General features: G+C 46.1%; 1 protein-coding gene and 1 long non-coding RNA gene across 7 annotated transcripts in view; both read right to left on the bottom strand.

The window, feature by feature from the left end:
* The window catches only part of KCND3 (potassium voltage-gated channel subfamily D member 3), a 222,176-nt gene that overhangs the window by 88,221 nt on the left and 112,426 nt on the right, over positions 1–21,529 (bottom strand). The window lies entirely within an intron of this gene.
* On the bottom strand, positions 1,251–21,439 carry LOC129525297 (uncharacterized). The gene is made up of 2 exons (XR_008669487.2): positions 13,602–21,439; positions 1,251–4,039 (listed from the first exon to the last, which is right to left on the bottom strand). It is a non-coding gene; the product is annotated as an uncharacterized lncRNA (long non-coding RNA).

The raw sequence follows: 21,529 nt of genomic DNA, 5'->3' as shown, positions 1-21,529 counted from the left end.
ACACCTCCACCCCAGGCAGGTGGCACACTCAAATCAGGGTATGGGAGAAGGTTTATAAAGGGGCTGCCTACAGAGATGTGGGCAGGGTCTACAGAAACCACGAGGGATGGCTCCACTCAAAGGAAAGTAAAGTGGCACTGTCACCATCTAGGCTAACTGGATGAGGGGAGGGAGTGGGACCAAAGCCTAGAAGAGAATCATAGAAATGGCCCCCTCGAGAGGAGCTATGGCCTTCAACTATGGGGCAGAGCCAGTCCCAGATGACCTGCAGGGAGGCAGCCAAGGGAGTACCCCAACCTCACCCTCTTTTCTCCCTCCAGGCTCTTGCCAGGACCCCCACTGGCCAAACCCAGCCAGAAGCCAGGATGGAGAAGGATGGCGAGCAGACCTGGACGGAGACCCTCCCTGACAAATACCCAAGGGACTGCCTCCGCACTCTGCACCTGCCTTGCAGGGGAGAGAAGAGGTAGGATAGCAGGGGTGTTTTCACTGTCCACAGTAAGTTTGGTGAGGGCACGGATGTGGGGTGGGGAGATGTTTTCAGAAGTTTCAGAACACACAATTTGGTCTCGGAAGCCTTGAGACCTTGCACTGCGTGTGGTGCTGGTCAAGTAGCTTGCCCTCTTTGGTCCCTACTCTTCTCCCTATAGCAGCATTGCTAATTCCACACAGGGCGACTGTGATCATTACAGAGGATAACATGAGTGGAAGCTCTCTGCGTGCTGTGCACAGGGCACTTAGTAGATGTGCAACAAGCACAACCTGAATCTAGAATGGCAGCTGGTGGTCGCCTGGTAGCCTCGGCCTCCCCTCCAAACCCGGGCTTCCTGCCTGCTGTCTCTCTCAGCCTCCCTCAGGCCAGACCCCCCTTGCACATGGTGGATCCTGAGCCTCTGCCCGGCTTGGGGTCGGCGCCAGGAAGCCAGCTGCCAGCCCCACCTGCCAAAGGTGACTGCTGGCTAGCACTGGTCTGTACCAGCATCTGGCAGAGCTTACTTATGAGCACTGGTTCCAAGCCCCAAGTGACTGCATTGCTAGGTGTCAAGGTGTGCAAAGGAGCTGGGGGCCAGACTGCATGGAGGAGGGAGGGGGACCCAGGGAGAGGGACCTACCTTGTGAGATCCTGTCCCCTGTCCTCTGGGCAAGCAGCTAAGCAGGGCAGGAAGAGGGGGAGGGCCTCTTCTGCCTGAGAGAAACCAGCAGCTGCCTGTCTACCTTGTTAACTGGAGCACAATTAAAGCAGTTAGGAGTTGAGGACGTCTCATGTTTATTCATGTACCTTTGACACACTGTCTTTCTGTGTCGGTCACAGTCCCTGTGGGTGCTTTGTGGCCACTCCTCCTCCTCTAACCTTCTCTGCCTCCACCCAGTTCCTGGACACTCATCATGCGCCTTCTCATTGATTTCATTTACAAATAGTAAGTGAACATCTGTAAAACGCCTTGCAGTTTACAAAGCACTTTTCATATTCGTTACTTTGGGTAAGCCTCACAGCAGCCCTGTATGGTTTCTAGGATCATCATCGCGGTGTTACAGATGCTCTGGGCTCCACAGTCCCTGAGAGAAGGTGCAGCCCTGGGCGTGGGGTCACAGCGCGTGCCGAGGAGGACAGAGATGTCGGCACCATTCTGCTTCTGTGCAGAGGGCATGGGGCTGGTTTTGCTGACCCAGGTAGCAGGGACAGGACGAAGTGTTCCTGTGGGCTGATGGAGTGAGTGTTGTCCTCCTCCTCTCCTGGCTGAGCTCCGAAGGCTTCTTTTGCCAGCATATGCAGTACAGCCGGGAGAAGTAAATACCCGTCGCTTATGGGGGGTGTTGGCAACCCTCAGTCGGAAGAACAGTGTGGTGATTGTTGCCTCCTCAGCAAATCTATGCCTCTGACAACCACTTGGCCCAGCCCTCCAGGGGACTCCAGCTTTCTTCTCCTCTCTGTTCCTGTTAGGGGTACCCAGAGTACTCCTAGGCCTGCCCCTTTTCTCGGTGGAAGGTCCTCCCCAGTGCCAGGTGAACTCACTGGTCCACAGGCGCTGCCTCTGGGAGGCGTCCTCTGATCCCCCTGTCTAAAGAGCCCCCTCCTTGACTCTCCATCTTCTAATAGAATTTTTCTTAATAGTACATTTAACCTTAGTAATATATGAATTTCACTTTTTTTGCAATCTAGAATGAATGAATGATACTAGACCTTAAGAAAGCTTCAACTCATGTTTATGAACACCTACTGTGTACCAGGCACATTTACTTGGGTTATTAAAAAATTTTTCTGCTTCTCGCAATAATGCTGTGAGATGGTCTGCAGTGCCCCCATTAGGACAGGAAGCTGATACTCAGAAGAGTGACGTGACTTACTGGAGGTTGTCGGCTGCCGGTTCCACATCTCAGCGAAAGGCAACTTCAAACATGTGGCTGCCCAAGTTAGTGAACTGAGAGTCACGTAGGCCTCCTTCTCACCCGTGCCCACCCAAGGCACACATGGAAACAATCATCCAGTCTTGTCAACCCCACTATTAGAGTTTTTCTTAACTCCATCAAATCCCTTCTCCCTTGCCATTTCCCTGGGCAAACCCACCAGCATCTCTTAGGCACTGCCTTACTTTGACGCTTCAAAGTGTCCAGTTCTCTCCTCTGTAAAAGGTGAATAAGTTCAACCTACCCTGAGCCAAAGTCCCTCCAAAGGCCTATGAGATAGGGTGACTTGACATCATGGTTTTGGGGGCTGCGTTATGATTTTTGTGGATCCTTTGCTTTCATGGTCCCATTTCTCCATAAAAACTTTTTAAAAATTAGACTTTTAAATAGCATGGGAATGAAGACAAATATAATCCAGGCTAAATTCATTATTATCATGTTGATTTTTTCTTCTGATTAAAAAAAAATTAAAACATTGTCATGGGCCCCTAAAAGTGTTGTGGGCCCTAAGCACAGTCTCTCCTGTGCCTGATGGATGGGTCAGTTCTGTTATCCACAGGTCAGTTTTAGCGCTGAAAGTCCCCCATCCCAGGACAACCCTCAGTCCTAGGCAAAATGGAGTGGTTGGTCACTCTCCTACAAGGCCTTCCATGATCTGACTCCCCACTGCCTCTCTAACCTCAATGCCTACTCTTTTCCCTTGGCCAGTTCTGCTCTAGACGCTCCCCTGCCCCCAGGCTGGTCCTGGATCAAATGAGGACACTCCTGCCTCAGGGCCTTTGCACTTATTCTCCCCTCTGCCTGGCATAAACGCTTGGCTAACTTTATTCAGATCTTTGGTCAAATGTCACCTTGTCATTTGGGACCTTCTGGGACCAGCAGCACAATAGCTCTCTCACTGGTCTCCATTTCTCCCTCCTACTCATGTCCAGTTTTTTTCTCCACACAGCAGCCAGAGTGACCTTTCAAAAAAGCAAATTTGATCATGTCTGTCTCCTATTTAAAATGTTTCTCAGTTCCCACTGTTTTTAGAAGATTGAAACTCCCTAGCATGACCTACAAGGCCCTGATGAGCTGATGCTATGTGTCAGGCTCCTGCTGGGAAGCCACTGGCTGGGAGTTGCAGTGCTGACCCTTCTGAAGTTCTTCTTCTCCCAAGGTCCTCTGAGTGCACAGAGAAGCTCTTTGGGCCATCTTGGTCTCAGCATTACCTCCTCTGAGAAGAGAAGAGACCTCAGTGAGCCAGGGAAGGGCTGGGACTGGCATCGCGGGAAAGGAGAGGTTGGATGGGATGACTTCACAAAGCCCTGCAAGTTTGGTACTTTACTCTCTCCCTGAACCCAGTTAGAACCACTGAAGAGACCCTGAAGGACACTGGGGCCCAGAAGGCAAAAGGAGTCACTACTGGCAGGAATTTGGTTGGACATGTTTGCCTTCTTTCAACTCCAGGCATTGTTTGAGTCTGGACAGTACTTTACAGAAGCCACAGTAAGCAGAATGTATAGGATACAGCCAGGAAGTACTTCCTTGTGCCTACCCTACATCTTGCATGCTACAACTTCATTCCTCAGTGGAAATGGAGAGATGGATGATCCTCCCTCCACATGCCATTTGTTTCCATGAAAGCTGAGCCCTATTAAAACAACAAAAATGAATATCGATCAAGCTTGTATCATATGGCAACCACTGTCCTAAGTGCTTTACATGCATAAAGTCATTTATTCCTCACAATAGCCCAAGGAGGTAGGTACTATTTGATGAGATGAGGGTTTGGAGACCCTGTCTCCTGCACCCTACTGATGATGCCAGGGTGGTGGGAGGTGTGAGAGAGCCTTTCCCTGACCCTTAACGCTTTTTGGGAAGGAATCTTCTGCATGCTGCAGGAAATGGCGCTAAAGACAATCAGGAACGATCCTGAGGACATAACTTCATTGGTGCTATTCTGATATAGCTACAGCTGAAGTTGACACAAGTTTCACCGTCTTACATACTACCAACAATAGTTACGGCAGGCACTTCAAAATATTTGGTAGATAAATTAGTTTACTGAGCATGTACTTAGTGCCAGTGCTCTAAAAGGTAAGTTGCACACGTTATCTCATTTAAGCCACACAAAACCCCTAAGAAGTAGCTATTGTTAATCTCATTTAGCAGATAAGGAAATACGGCTCAGAGAGAATAAGTAGTTTAACCAAGGCCACACGACTAATAAACGCAGAAGCTGGGATTTGTCCTCAGATCTGTTTGACTTGCTTCTAACAGCTTAGGTGCTTGATTAATACTTGTTAGGTGGCTAACAAAAACTGGGTTGCTGACAGCTCTGTCTAGGATAGAAGACCAACATTGTGCATCCAGGCCCTTGGGGAAGAGGTGTTCAGGAGAGGGAGAGGAATTTGGAGCATGGTTACAGCTTCTCAGTCCCCCACCCCTCCAACTTGGGATTTAGTTCTATCCATGCTGCTAATGCATGACCCACACTTCCAAGCTCCCTCTCAGCCCTATCTATCCTTGAGCTGCAACTGTGAAATCATAGTGACAGTTCCAGTTTAGTTCCCAGGATGAGCCTGCGATTATGTCTGCCTCAGCAGCGAGGTGACCCCTGTTCTGTCCTTGCCCATGACAAGTAAGCTCTCCTCTCTCATTCAGGTGGCTACTAAAACACTGCCTCCTCCATTTAGTCCTCCCGGGTTGACCAGATGTTGGATGTCAGCTAATGTGGGTTCATCCAGAGAGAAAAAGCTTTGAGCCCAAGTCTTAGTCAGCATCTGTCCCTGTCTTACTGGATTATTGATAGGACACCTCAGTAAACATTTAGCTCCCAGCGAGGAAGTCCTCCTGTGTGTCCCAAGGGAAGTCCCCTTTCAAACAGGAGCTGTCTGGCAGAGACCCTCTCACCATCTCCCATTTCCAAAGGGCTTCATGGGGTCAACTCACCAGCTCTCGGGTGGTGACTAGTTGAGGTTGCCTTTTGAAAACCAAAAGGGCAGAAAGGAGGAAAGGGGGCGGGGCGGGGGGAAAGAGGTAGATGGCGTAGATAACAATGGGGTAGGGGCTTCCTTTAAAGAAAGGGAAAGTTTCCCAGGAGAGGCCCTGTCCAGGCAAGGGTCCCTCGATGACCCATAATAACCTGAGTTTACACCCTGGGTTCCAACCAAGGTGTGCTCTAACTTCAGGCTGAGAGATTGAGGCACATGGAGGTACTTTATGTGTAGATTTAGGGATCCTTCTAAACTTCAACTGTGCAAATCCCTTTCCTTTCCCTCCCCCAGCCCAGTCTCAGGAATTTAGAATGGCAAGGTTTTTGAAATCACTTTAAAAGGCTTTTCATTTTGTAGATAAGAAAACTGGGGTCATAAGACTTGTCCCAGGCTCACTGCAGGACCTTGTTCCTGTGTTTACGGAGGGAAGCGGGTGGCAGGAGGGGGCCCACCGGCAGTGGAAGAGAACATGTCACCCTCTCCTATCTCCTTATTCCTCTCCTTCCCCACTCCCTGAGGCAGCATTCCCAGCCTGGCAGAGCAGGGGTGGAGGTGCAGGGAGGGCTCTGCAGGGAAGAGGGGCCTGCAGGGCCAGGGCAGACACCAGTGACAAGAGCAATTTATTTCCCAGGCACAGATTAGATGGCAACTGAGAAATTCTTCCTCATGCCATCTATCAGCGGACCGCCTCCAGCAGCCTCTGTGGGGTCAGGAAATTTGTCTTGAGTGCACTGCTCGGCCACTTTATTTGGGCTCCTGTGGTTTGAGTTATGCGAGGGACCCCCAAATAAGTAGAAGGAATCCAACCCCACATCATCCACAGAGCTACTGCCTCACAAACTGCAGCTGCCTGCTCCTACCCTGGGCTAAACAGACTCCCTAAAGGAGATGATGCATTTCCTTATGGCCTGTAGGAACCAGGGCTTTTATAGTGCAGGGCGCTGGCTGGGGAGGGAGCAGCCCCTAGAGACTCTGCCCAGACAGATATCTGGGGTCATTGAGATTTTCTTAGCCTGCTTTGACAAGAGGGCATTGGCTGAAAGTACAGTATTAGCTGAAGGGGTTGGCAAACTTTTTCCAAAAAGGACCAAATAGTAAATATTTCAGGCTTGCAGGCCATAGGCCTCTGTCACAACTACTTAGCTCTGCCACTGTACTGCAAGGGCAACCACAGACAATTCAAAAATAAATGGGCATAGCCATGTTTCAATAGAACTTTACAAAAACAAAGTGAATGGCCATGGGCCGAATGCTAATGCCCCCAACCCTTTCACTAAAAAATAAGTTTTGCAATGAAAAACTGTAAACTATGCAATGGGGCCACTGGAGTATACCCTTAATTCTAATATGGTGAGTCTGTAAATTATATCGTCAAGTCTAAGAAAGCAAGGGATCTGCTCTCTTGTGGATCTGTGGCCATTAGTTCTCACAACACCCTTTAATCAGTGTAGGAAAGAACCGTGTAGGAGTTCAAAGTATAGGCTCTGATGCAATATTGTTTGGATTTAATCCTTACTCTACCGGTTACTAGTTGGATGATCTTAACCTCCCTTACCTCAGTTCCCTTCTCTGTAGAGTAGGGACAATAACAATTTACTCTCACAGGGTTGTTGTGAAACTGAATCAGCTATTATAGGTAAAGCATTTGGAACAGTGTCTGGCATGTGATCAGTCTGCACACCTATCTGTTGCCAGACCTTAGTTAACCTTCACTAAATCCTGACCAGGGGCTAGTTGATCTTGGGTGATGTAAGAGGTGGAGGTGTGAGGACACTTTGTCCCTACCAGATGGGCAATACGTGACCGTTCCCATCTAGGCACCTTGGCACTGGACATTTGAGGTTTCTCTTTTTGCCTCTGCCCATTTTGATTAGAATAGAAAGTGGACTAATAATAGCAACAAGAAGAAGAAAGAGAAAAGACAAGGAAAATACATTTATTGAATTGTTACAATGGGCTGGGCAGGGCTAGGTGCCTTACATATTTTGTTTCATTAAATCTATGCAACAAACCTGCAAGGCAGGCATTACTATCCTCATCTTTAGACAAAGAAATTAAGTCTCAGAAAGGTTGTGTGACATGTTCAAGGTCACCCAGACTGCCTAATTAAAAGTTCATTCTTTCATCAAATATTTCTTTTTCACCAACTATGTGCCAGACATTGACTAACCTATTTGTCTAGGAAACAGTGAAAAAAAAAAACAGCTTATGTTCTCGATGATAGAGATGAAAATTTAAATCAATCTTTAAGGTGGGGTTGCAAAGGAAAGTTATGAGAAGCAGGAAGCCCTCAGCAAGGAAGAGACACTTAATCTGAATCTTGAAGAATGAATGGGAGTCTTCTGGGAGGACAAGGGAGAAAAGGTATTCCAAGAAGTCACATCACATGCAAACACACAGAGGCATTCAATAACATTGTGCGTTTGAAAACAGCCACTGTTTTGCTCTGGCAGAGTTGCAAGGGCAATCAGAGGGCAATGAAGTAGGAGAGGCAGAGGTCACAGGGGACTTAGGGAGGCTCTGGTGGCTCATGATGAAGAGTTTGAACTTGATCCTGCATACAATGGGGAGGCACTTAAAGGGTTTTAAGCAGGATAGCAACATAATTAAATTGTGTTTTAGAAATTTAAAAACGGAGGTTGGACTAGAAGGTGAATGCAGCAGGATGCAGGGAGACCAGCTGAAAGACAACTGAGTAATCCAGGGGAGAAACGAAGAGGGGGGTTAACTAAAAAGTAGCAGTGGGAATAAAAAATGGGAGACTGGTCTAAGAGATACTGAGGAAGTGGGGAGGCTAGACTTGATGATGATTGAAATGAGGAGTGAGGTGGGAAGGAAAGAATGGAATCTGGGCTGACTTGGAGCTTGCCTTGGGTGATGAGATAAATGGGGGCAGCTTTGATATGGGGAGCAGAGGAGGAGGAGCAGGGGTTTACATAATGATCACAATTTCCATTTTGGTCATGTTGAGGGTGGCTGGTGTGGGGCTAGATGTGGTGGAGGGGTGGGTGTGTGGAAGGCAGGATGGGGAAGAAGAAAAGAAGGACACATATTCTTCTCTCAGTCCCACATGGCACTCACTGATAAGAGCTGGGAAATAGCACATTCATCAGGCCCCAAGAGCCAACTTTGTGGGAACAGTGGAGGGTACTCCCAAGATTGCTGTTGGTGGGGCAGCCTCAACATTCAGCTCTAGGGGAGGGTCCCAGGGGAAACCTCAGGTAAGAATTTCCCTTCAGTAAGAACTTACTTTGCTGTGAACAACTTGCAAATTCATTCATTTCTCTCTCACTCTCTCTTTTTTTTGTATTTCAGTAAAATGTAATTCTTGATAATTATGCTGAGTTCTAGTTATCTGGCTTCTTAAGGGCTATAGTGCCATTAACACAGATGAGCAAACAAAGGATGTCCTTGCATGCAGGCTTTCTTTCATGTAGCTTGAAAATATTTGCCTAGCTGTCCTCATCTCTTCCAGACCCCAATCATCCCTTGCTGCTGCTGCACTTTTGCTCCACTAAGGACAGTTCCTGGAACCACAGAAGGCATCTCAGGAGGAACTCCTGACTCAGCAAGGTCAAGCAGCTTCCCAAACTACGCCCTTCAGATGGCCTCACTTCAGTCCCCAGCCTTGGCCTCATAGATGGGCAGAGCAGAAGGAAAGAACAGAGATTTCCCAAAGAGTAAGAGAGTAGTGTGCATGTTTGTGTGTGTACGTTAGGGTTGGGGGGAAGGGAAGGGAGAGAAAGGCATAGAAGGAGACAAATATGGTCAGAGAGCAACAGAGAGAATGCTCACATACGAGAGAGGCACAAGCAAGACACAGGAAACAGGAAACAGACACAGGGTGGTGGGGGTGGGCAGCAGGCATGTTCTAGGAACAGCCAGACATTCGACAACCCAATCTTCATCTTGGTCTGAAAGTGTCCTTGGCCATGGTGCTGAATGCTAAGGCCCCACTATCAGGTAGAGGTGGGTGAACCATGCTGTGACTTTAAGGTGTTATATTCACCTAGTTCCTTATTATTAATAGCTATTGAGTAGCCACTGTATGCCAGGTATACTGCTACTTGCTTTCACACATAGTCTTATTTAATCGCACAATAACTTCCTAACACAAGAATTCACAGAATGGCCACAGGTCTTGCCTTCGGTTATTGAAGCCAAACTACAGTAGGGGGTAGATACTGATACAGTATTTTACTTTTTGAGGACCTTCACAGAAAGGCAGGGATAAGGGGAGAGAGCTGGTTGCTGGTTACATTTAAATGATTCCCAAAGAGGTCAGGGCTACACAGGGAGTGAGCCAGCACTCATCACAGTGGATCTTGTCAGGGACATGTCCCACCAGAATATGACCCGTATGTGCTAACAGGGGTCAGGGTCCTGGGAAGTTTTTTGTGTTTCTATAAATTATTATCTTCAAAAGACATAGAAATAATGTCTCTGAAAGAGGATCCTTCATAGTAGAGATTCTAGCAACTCCAACCCATTCCAGTTATATTGCTATTGTTCAAAACAGCTTTGGAATCCTTTTTTGGGGTTTCCTTAAAGACATTTATGTTTTATTTATTAATTTTTGTGACAAGGTCTTACTCTGTTGTCCAGGCTGGAGTGCAGTGGTGTGATCATGGCTCCCTGCAGCCTCTACCTCCTGGATTCAACTGATCCACCTGCCTCAGCCTTCTGAGTATCTGAGACTACAGGTATGCACCATCATGCCCAGCTAATTTTTGTATTTTTTTGTAGAGATGGGGTTTCACCATGTTGCCTAGGCTGGTCTTAAACTCCTGGGCTCAAGTGATCTGCCCACCTTGGCTTCCCAAAGTGCTGGGATTACAGGTGTGAGCCACCATGCCTGGCCAAACACATTTATGTTTTCAATTGAAAAAATTTTTCTTTTTGGGGGTGCAGATTAATTTTTAAATAAAATATTTTTCACTATTTTATTTTTTAGTTTTAATTTTTTTAGTAGATTATTTTTTAAGAGCAGTTTTAGGTTTGTAGCAAAATTGAATGAATACCATTTTATTTTTCTAGGTTTGTTTCATTAATTTTCTTTCTTTCTTTCTTTTTTCCTTTCTTTTCTTCTTTCTTTCTTTCTTCTTCCTTTCTTTCTTTTTTTTTTTTTTTGACAAGGTCTGGCTCTGTTGTGCAGGCTGGATGGAGCGCAGTGGGGCGATCTAGGTTCACTCCAACCTCGACCTCCCAGGCTCAAACCAACCTCCCACCTCAGCCTTCTGAGTAGCTGGGACCATAGGAGTGTGCCACCATGCCCAGTCAATTTTTGTATTTTTTGTAGAGACAGAGTTTTGCCATGTTGCCCATGCTGGTCTTGAATCCCTGAGCCCAAGCAATCTACCTGCCTTGGCCTCCCAAATTGCTGGGATTATAGGCATGAGCCACTGTGCCTGACCTGTTTGTTTCTTTAAACACACACACACACACACACACACACACACACACACACACACACACACACACACACGGCTGAGAAGCTGAGTAGTGTTATTTTCGGTCACAAACAAGGTGTGACCTGTAGTCCTGGTTACTCAGGAGGCTGAGGCAGTAGGATCGCTCGAGGTCAGGAGTTTGAGACCAACTTGGGCAACATAGTGAGACCCCCAACTCTGAGAAAAACAAAACAAAACAAAGTATGACTCTAATGTATTAAAGCTGACTTTCCTCTTTGATTTCTAAATCAGGTCTAATGGCAATTTCTAGAGGGATATTCTACAACTAATCAGCAGTGCCAGCACCATTGGATTAAACATGCAGCTTCCCAAGGAAGCCATTTGAAGGGCACTGTGATCTTTTAAATGCACATCATGAAAAAATCCTATGTAGGCTAATAAAAATATTTTTTATTGCTTTTAAGTCCTAGCTCTGCCACTTAGTCACCTGTGTGATCTTGGATAAGTTACCTAACTTCTCTGGGCCTCTGTTCCTTCATCTGTAGAAAGGAGATAGCAATAGTCGCTAATGAGTTGATACCAGTAAAATGTGCTTAGAACAATGCCCAACCCACAGTAAGCCCTTAATTGATGGTCGCACCATATAAGCTCTTGCCCGTCGTTTTCTAGGCACATCCTAGGGTAGAAAACCCAGTGAATTGAGGCCTATTAGGTACCTTGGCATGCCTGATGCCTGGCATCAGGTAGGTGCTCAGTGTGTGTTTGTTGATGCAAATAGAACTAAACATAGCCCTTTTAGAAACTGAAGGGCTTGCATCAGGATTTACTGAAAACAGGAATCTCTCTTGGATTGATTTCTATAATCAACATGTTTTAGATATTTTCTGAATATGCAGAGCACCCCAATCCTGGGTTATAACCAAGGTGAGGCTGACTTTGGAAGGGAAACCTGCCTTAGGATCCTTTTAGAGCATCCCTTTCCCTGTGGGAACACTTGTATTTCCATGCAGTGGGGTGTTGGAAGGCTGGAGTCTGTGCTCTCAACAGGAGCTCTTTTGGTCACAATGGGGAGCAGTTCTTGCTAAAGTGTTGATTTATGAGTCTTCTTCCCTCTCTCCTAGGGTAGTATGCACATCTAAGAGGGAGAAGCTTTAAAAACTCTACAGATTTTCCCAGGAAAGCATGGCAGGCACCTTGATAGAGGTGAAGAGTAGAATTTTTGATTATTTGGAAGGAACTTGGAAGAAACCCTTCTGAGCACAGTGAAAATCCTAGCAATGTATAAGACATAGTGTCTTCATAGGTAAGAGCACAGGCTATGGGGGCAGACAGACCTGGTTTCCAATTCTGGTCTTACATACACAAACTAGGTGACATGGAGGAAGTCGCTCTAAGCCACAGAGCCTCATTGGTCAGATGGGAATAATCCTAACATCTACCTCATTAGGCTGTTAGAAGATTTCAACGAAAGAGGCCCATAAAGCACTTAGCAGAGTGCCTGGCAAACTAAACATAATAAGCGGTTGCTATTACAGTAGTCCCCGCTTATCTGCAGTTTCAGTTATTTGTGGTCAACCATGGTCTGAAAATATTAAATGAAAAAAATCCAGAAATAGACAATTCATAAGTTTTAAGTCGTGGGCTGCTCTGAGTGGTGTGATGAAACCTCATGCTGTCCTGCTCATGCTGTCTGGCTCCAACCTGCCCGGGATGAGAACCTTCCTCCAGCACATCCGCTGTCCACGCTACCTGCCAGTTAGTCATTTAGCAGCCATCTGGTTATCAGATAACTGCTGCATTTCCCAGTGCTCATGTTTAGGTAACTCTTATTTTACTTAATAAAGGCCCTAAAACACCCAAAACACAAGAGTACAGTGCCTAGTTTATAAATTAAAATTTATCATAGGTATGTATGCATAGGAAAATCATAGTATATGTAGGGCTCAGTACTACCCGTGGTCTCAGGTGGCCTCTGGGGGTCTTGGAATGTATCCCCCATGGGCATGAGGGGGACTACCATATTTTTGTAAGCAGCTGACTATAATAACAGCTACCATTTATTAAGCATTTACTATACACCAACATTTTGTTATACTGCTTCATGCATATATTTTATCTAAACTCCACAATAACACTTTGAATTATCATTTCTATTTTATAATTGAAGAGACCGAGGCCTGGAAATTTAACTGTTTCTTTTTTTTGAGACAGGGCCTTGCTTTGTCACCCAGGCTGGAGTGCAGTGGCACAATTATGGCTCACTGCAACCTTGAATTCCTGGGCTCACGTGATCCTCCCATCTTAGCCTTCTCTGTCTCCCGAGTAGCCGGGATTACAGGCATGTGCCACCACATCCAGTTAACTTTTTATTTTTGGTAGAGATGGGGTCTCACTATGTTGCCTAGGCTAACGTAACTGGTTTCATCCCAGAGTCATACAAATAGTAAGTGATGAGTCAGGATTTGAGCCTGGGATTCCTTGACTCCAAGGCCTGTCCCCTTAAGCTCCACACCATACTTCCTTCCACACGCTGCCCATCCTGCCCACGGGCCCTCTCACTGCAGGAAGTCAAGTACCAGCAGTACTTGGCTAAAATCAGAATGCTTCTTTCTCCCTTTCCTTCTCCTTATTATAATGTTTCCTCTCAAAAAGTCTGCTTTATCGATTTCAGACTTTTTAAAAAATGAGCTCATGAGACAGGGCTATACAAGCTGTTAGAATTATCAGACAGAAACAGAGCTCCTAGAGGCTCCTCCTGCCATCTCTAGGACCCCCCAGGAATCCTAGATATGAGCTTCCTCCTCACCTTCATCCAAATTTGTCCACCAGCCTGAGCTCTTTCTGTCACAGCATCACTTCACTTTCTTCCATCCCCAGTGCCACTCTGGGATCTTGAATGAGTTGGGGTTATGGCCACATTGCATATACTGGCCCACATATTCTTCCAGGGATTGGCCTAACTGGACAATAAATAGGGACAGTCACAGGGTATTCAAAGCTCCAAGCCACCCATTGCCCAATGTGCTCAGTTGGGAAGGAAGAGAGAATTGAGACCAACACAGAGAACATGCACTATGTTCTCTCATTGCCAGACCATGTGCTAGTCAGTTCCATGTGTATCACCTCATTTAATAACACTGCAAGGAGTATTATTAGCCTGCTTTCACAGATGAGGAAGGGATTTGTAAAGACACTAAATTAACTGCTCACAAATAAACTTTTACAATTTCCCAGCAGACCACAGGTCTTTACTGTGAAGATTGACATGCAGCCAGTAAGTGGTGGATCCAGGTTTGGGATTCATACCTGGTCAAGTCTGTACTCTGTGTGTGTGAAGCTGTTTTCCAAAAGAATGAACACACACACACACACACACACGTACAGACACACATGTCACACGCTGAAATAAAGTGTTTGTATCAAATAAATATCAAGGACAACTGTAGTATGTGTGTTTTTTGAGGGAGTGGAATGGGAAGCAAAGAGATTAACTGAGACACACACTGGCAGACTAACAATAGGTAAAATTTATCAAGCACTTGCTTGTATCAAGCCCTGTTCTAAGTATTTTCCATGCGTTAGCTCATTTAAGCCTCACAATGGCCCTATGAAGTAAGCATAATTGTTACTCCTATTTTAAAGATGAAAAAACTGAAGCACAGAGAAGATAAGCAACTTGCCCAAGCTTACAGACCCAGCAAATGATGGTGCCGGTTACTTGCCTACTGCCACAGCTCCAACTAAATTCTCTCTTCTGAGCTGGAGCTCTGTGGATTGCCTTGATAACTGGCTTTCTATCAGGCTTTGCTAATAGCAGGCATTAGGGGGCAATTGCAGCGCAGAAGGAAGGGAGGTGGGGACTTCTCATTCTGATGCTGGACACCAGAGTCACTGTGTCACAGAGGGAGACTTAGCTTGAACTAAGAGGACAGATGATCACTTTGACACTGAAGGAAATTACTGGGAATAACAAAGGCTTATGGCTTCAATTAGAGGGTCAGCTGATGCCAGTGCCATTTTGAAGATAAGAGCATCAGGGATCCAAGGAGGGCACTGCTTGGAGAGCTATCAGCTAGGGTGCCTTGTTAAGAGAGCTTTGATCTGTGCAGAGGGAGCATCAAGTCCAAGATCTGGAGTAGCAGCCATATAAGCCAATAAATATGATGCTACAGGGTCTCTTGTTGAAAATGGTACATGGGATTGCACTCAGTGAAAGAAAAAAAGACACAAGAAGAAAGAGATACCTCCATCCAATCACCTATCCATCCATTCAATCTAACAAACATCTATTGAGGTACTATCCTGTGCAAAGCATATATGGGATGGAAGATAGACAGAGTCAGACATAGATCCTGTCCCGAAGGAATATAACATCCCCCTAGTAGGGATATAACAGTGGGGATATAACGGGAATATAACATCCACACACAGGGGGATGTCACAAAGAGACATACTTATCTGCATGTGCAGTGGGAGATCTGAAGAGGAAAGGGCGGGCTCTAGCTGGATCAACTCTGTGACTGCATGGAGAAAGCAGCAATTGAAATGTGGAGGAATGGGGGCATATGTGGAGCACATTGAGATATCAGAGGGTTGTGGTGAAGGGTTTGTGAAGAGAAGGAATAGGAGATGAGATGAGAAAGATAGCTGAGACTATACTGTGAATGGCCTTGAGTTGCAACTTGGTTCTGTAAGTAGAGAGTAACTGAATGTTTTCAAGCAGGATATGAAATAATGATTTTTTTTAGAGTATTCTAGAAGCACAGTGGGAAATGAACTGTGGTAGGAACGTCAGGTTAAGAAGCCATTATGATTATCAAGGCAATGAAGGAATGATGAAGGAGTGAATCATGGATGAGGCAGAGAAAACACAGACAAGGAAATGGAGTTCAGAGCCAGATGGTAACACAATTGGTAGGACCTAGCGAGAGGCAAGGAGGAGTCAGCTTGTGTGACAGGAAGGACAACGGTGTCACTAAGAGAAATAGGGAGCATGAAAGGAAGAACAAAGTTAAAGGGGTAAAGCTATAAACTCACTGGACACATTGAGTTTAATGGATTGTAAGGAATGAAGGTGGAGACACAAAGATAGAAAAGTGGGACAATATGGAGTTAAGGAGAGAAGTTAGGGATAGGAAGTTAATTTGGGTACCACCTGCCTTCATCAAGGTTGGCAGATGAAGCTTTGAAATTGGATATGGTTTCCAAAGGAGAGCGTTGAGAAAGAGAAAAAAGAGTCAAGGATGATCCTTGGATAAAACCTAAATTTATAAGGTGGAGGAAAGGAGGAACAAAAGGAGTAATGACCAGAATGGCATGAAGACAGCAGGAGAGAGCAGGTGAAGAGAGGTCCAAGGAAAGAGGGTAAAGTGTTAGGAAGTGGGGAGAACTGAGCATCAAATGCTGCAGGGGCCAAGGAGATCAGGAGCAGGAAAGGCCACTGGATTTGGGGCCTGAGAAATGGTCAGTACTGTCAAGAGCAAGTTCCGTGGAGCAGCGAAGGCCAAAGGTAGATTAAAAAGAGCCAGAAATAATAATAACAAAGATACTAAAAATAAAACCTTATATGTGATGCTTACTAAGTGCAAGACACATTGTAAACACTTCACATGTACTAATTCATTTGATCTTCACAATAACCCTTTAAGGTGGGCACTATTATTATCCCCACTTTACAGGTAAAAGGACAGAGGATGGGGCACCAAAGAAAAGACAAGACTGTAGATTTCCAAAGTGTGCTCGGCAGACCCTTAGTCCTGCAAGAAGCAGAAGCACCACAGAAAAGGGCTCTGAGGTTAAGTAAATTTGGCATTTCCCTTCTAGGAATGCACATTATTAGTATCTTTAGAGACAGAGAAGCCCTACACTGAAGAACCTTGTTTAATTTTGTTAAATCCAATGTTTTCTAAATTTATTTGACCTGTGAACCTTTTTATCATTAACATTCTATGGAACAATGTTCTACAAGGCACATTTTGGGAAATGCTGGTATAGAAGGCTCTCATAAAGTCATGGACAGAAGCATTAGGATCAGATACATGAGGAGGCTGAAGGGATACTGCTGCTTCTTTTTTGGGGAGAAAGAGTGTTTTTTTATGGAAGGAGAGCAAAATTTTAGGGTGGGCTAAAGAAAGTGACAGAGAAAATGGGAAACAAGGAATCTTAGTGCCAGACAATAAATGAACAACACATTTATAGAGGTTGGAGCTGGGATTCCTGAAAAAGAGGCCGTGAGAGAGAAAATTATGATCATTTCCACTTCAGGCCCTTTAAGTTGGCCTGTCCACTCCCATGTACCCAGTGAGAACACTCATCAGTTTTACAAAGGCAGATGTCTCCGTGGCTTTAGGGAGCATTCCTCATTCATTCAACAAATCCAGGATGGACACCCACTCTGGGCCAGGTACAATGTTAGGCATTGCTCTCACTCTGATGCTGTCTCTTCTCAACTTCAGCTCTTGGTTTTGCAACCTGGATTTTATTTTTGCCTCTGATCTTTTGACTTGAAGCTATGTCTGGGCTTCCCAGAGTCTGAAGATCAGTTTCCCCAGTGGCATCTGGCTAATGCCTCTTTTGGTCCCAGTGTCCGAAGAAGCTTCAGGTGAGAATGCTGATCCAGTCCTGGCCTGGGCCACCTACCCGACATTGTTCCCTTGTGCAGTATCCCTGCCTGTCCTGCCTCGAAATGTCTCTGCCCTCTTCCAGGAGCTGTGTGCATTGTGTGTGGAGGGTGGTGGTACAAAGGATGAAGCACTCAGACAAGAACAGACCCTGCCCTCAGGAGACAGAAATCTAGCCAGGACAAAGGTGGCACCAGCCCTCCTTAGGACTGCTTGCCTAGCAGCATATTAACAAGGCATGTAATGGTGTGGCATGTGGTATGGAGGCACCTGTGGCATGATAGGTGGTGGGAATTACTGGGTGAAATCTTCTGAAGGAGAGAGTCTTACACCAGTAGCCCTACTTGGGGTGAGAAGGATTGTGGGCAGAAGTCTAGCTTAGGAACTCTACTTTATGAATAAGAGAGTGACATTTTGGGCCAGAAATGCTGCTCGCTCCACCTGGGAAGACAGGCTAAGTGTCTGTTATGTGCAGCTGCAGACCTAGCCCAGGGCCCCGATCAGGCATTGGGCATTTGGCTAGAGAGGATCTCTCTCTCAAGCAGATGCTTATTATAGACTTGTTGTGAGCACTTAACATGCCTTCTCCCTCCCAGCTGCTAAATGCCCATTTCCAAGTTATTGAAATTCACTGGGAAGTATGGTTAATATGCAAATATAGATTAGCCCCCTTGCCACTGATGCAGAGCTGCCTGCTTGGCAGCCTGTGGTACTCAAGATTCATAAAATATCTGGCACAAGCAGGGGAGAACGGAGAATGATTGGACGGGGTTGGGGATGGGGGTAGGTTTAATTCTTGGGCTACTAATGAATCTGATTGCAGCCAACACTCGATTATACCTAGGTGGATTACACACTGGGCGAGTCATCTGTAGAAATGTTAAATCCTGTGAGGTTTTACCCATTGCTCCACATACTCAGAAAGCTTCCAAGCAGCCTGACCCAGCCATTAATTGCTGTGCACTCACAGACGGGCAGCTCATTTCCATACTGGTTGAAGCAAAACATAATTGGTAAGGCAAACATGCTGTCAGAAATACACAATATCTATGTATCCCACTACACATTGGAAGTCAAACAACACTGAGCTTTGTGATTTTCCACTGTTTTAAACGAATCACCCCACTGCTCCCCTTCTTGCATGGACCGCTGACGAGTTGCAACCCATGGGGCTGTTTTAACAAACATCTGAGAACATACACATTCAAATATGTTGTTCTTTCAAAATAGACACCTTGGGACTGAGTTGCTGCCTTGCTTGAGAACTTCCAGAAGTTCTTTTCTTTGTTGTTTGGAATTGCCTTTGGAGCGTTTTGCCTGCTCTTTAAAGTGCCTGTGGTCTACCAACAGGGCAGATCTCCATCTCGGGAGAGCAGGGTTGATTTTTGGTGACAGGAGAAAGAACTGTGGAGCCAAGTGTAGTGAGTCAAGTGCAATCTTATACTTCTTACTCATAAAGATTTATTTTCCTACTATTTTTTCTTCCCGAGGAAGTCGTCTAAGATGAACTCTGCATTTGTGATCATTGCCTGAGCAAGGAGGCGAACTCGTCAACGCTTCCCTGAACAAAATAAGCAAGATAAAACCAACCCCCTACCCCCCAACAATGACACACATGCCTTTTCTTCTGCTGAGTACACAGCTCTCAGCCTGGCACCCACTGACTGCCACATGGGTACAAACAACGTCTCACTAGACCCCCGGGCCTTTCCTTTGTGGAGCTGCTAAAAAACTGCTTCAAACACCTCGCTCCAGGCTAGCTTCCCTGCAACCCAACTAACTCCTCACCTACCTCCAGGGCCACTGATCAGCCTGCAATAGGGAAGGCAAACTCACATGAATTCAATGCCCTAGGTAGTCAGGAGGATGAAACCATGGCAACAGTCTCCAGCTAATGAATCAAAAGTCCCGAGGAGACACTTTGGTTCCAGAGGGGCCATGTTGGCTCCAGGGACCTGGGGCTGGACACTTTTTCAAAGGAGGAGGGTTGAAGCTGTTCTAGGAGATGGCAGTGACTGGAATGCATGAATCCTCCAAGAGGATCTCTCAGGGGAGATCAAGCCTCCTAGTTGGATCTAGGACTTTTTTTGATGTATTGGTTAAATAATAAATCAAATGTTTTTGTTTGTAGTTAGAGGGCTGTGTCAGGTGAGAGGAAGCAGGCAGTGTTGAGATGACTATATACTTGGTAATTCTGGGACTTACCGACTAGGAGACAGCCTAGATCTATCAGGTCTTGATGAAGGCAGTGAGCTGTCCCCAAGACCCTCCTTAATTTCCCTAAATCAATATTTTTCCCTTAAAATAACTAGGTTGTAGGTGCTGCTTTGGGGACTGGCCATTTCTATACAAACCAAAGAGTGAGGCTTCCAAGAATGAAAGTTCAGAAAGCTGGGTCCCCAAGGGGACCCTGAGGATCAGGGATAATTCTCTAGGAAAGCCACAGCTCCTCTGTGTTCCTTCCCGGGATCAGCACCTCTGAGGACATCAGTCCCTGGAGATTTTCCCTGGCACAGGGGAGAATTAATTCTTGTGTTGCCTCTCTTAGCTTCTCCTCCCCCTGGGACACTCTACAACCAGCTCCAATAATTTTGTCTTCATTTCCCTGGACTCGGGGCCTCCAGATTCAGAGAAACTAGAATTCCATTCTTTCTGCTAAGGAAAACCATTAGACCTGCACTTAGCAACCACCAGGATGGTATTTTTAGCTCTCTGGCAGAAGTGTAATGTACAAAATGTAATAATCTCAGCTTTGAAGTTCCTCACAGCCCCATTCAACATGAAATTGTGGCTGATGGATGGTCATGGAGGCAGCAGAGAAACAGGGCCAATGAGCTTGTCTGCTGTTTGCCTTCTCTGGTCAGAGTGTAGGTACCGGAGAGGCAGCAAAGATCAGAAACACACAGGCTTAGGAAATCCACTACTCAACTCGCAGGGAAACTAGCCCCCAAATGTCCATTTCCTCCTCAGGTCACATTTATATAATAGCTCACGGGCTAAATCCACTCTGCTGAAACTTTGGAGTGAACCAGTTGCCTATTCCCCTTCTCCCAACTTAGTCTGTGCATTTGGGCAAGTCCCTTCACCTGTCTGCCTCAGTTTCCACATCTGCAAAATGATCCTTTTCGGTTTAGAATTCTACATTCTATAATTCCAAATACTGTCTGGAATTGATACAAGACAAACCCTGTGATGGGAGGCCCAGTGCGACTCAGTGGTGTGCATTTGCTGAGTGCCTATGAAGCACTCAGCACTGCAAGGTGGCTGTTCTGGCCCCGCCTAGTGAGTGGCTAATTCACCTCCGAGGCCCTCTTCGGATCAATTTTAATTCCCACAATGCATCCCCACCCCATCTGACACCTCTGCTTCCAGGCTGCCTACCCTGACTTCAGCCAGTGGGCGGCCTGGAATTGTGACTGGATTTTAACTTCAGCCCAAGCAAGATAAAACCAGCCAAGTTCAATCTGCTCCCAAACACTCATGGGACCTATTCGGAGGCCAAAGAAAAGTGACTTTTGAGTTAGTTACTATTTTCAGACAACATAGGGGTAGGCAAAGGGACAGATTTTGTTCTCTGTCTTCTGCCCAGCCTCTCCCTAAGGCAGAGAAGGCAAGAAGACGGGGGAAGAGGAGCAAAGGGAAACGTATAGGCTTAAGGGAGAAGGAGGGGCTGGAGCTTTGGCTCCTGCCCAGAAATGGCAGATCATCACAAGCCCCTTAATGATGATGCAACCAGTTCCCTGGTGCTTCCTCCAGCATCAAGCCTGGCTCCCAGGGACCTTCGGCATCGTTCTCTCTCCGGGTAGGATGGCTCCACATCTGGATGGACTGATTGGGATCCTGCTCCAGAGCCCCATCATTGACTCACTTAGCCAACCAAACACATTTAGAAAAGTGCCTAGTATGCGCCAGGCTCTGTGCTAAATGCTCTGGGAGATGCAAAGAAGTATTAGAATTCTGTCCTCAAGAAACGGATGTCTCAGAGATACCATCTATTCTAGAGAAAGAGGTTTCCTGGTCAATTTTAGCCAAAAAAGCTCATTTATTGAAGTGAATTCATACTGAGCACTCCTGTGAAGTGCCAGGCACTGTGCCAGGGGCTTATGAGTTGTCC

The sequence above is a fragment of the Gorilla gorilla genome, chromosome 1 (genome assembly GCF_029281585.2).
Source record: "Gorilla gorilla gorilla isolate KB3781 chromosome 1, NHGRI_mGorGor1-v2.1_pri, whole genome shotgun sequence".
In the NCBI taxonomy this organism is placed as follows: Eukaryota; Metazoa; Chordata; class Mammalia; order Primates; family Hominidae; genus Gorilla; species Gorilla gorilla.
The sequence above is the reverse complement of the archived record's forward strand: the minus strand, read 5'-3'. Positions and strand labels throughout refer to the sequence as shown.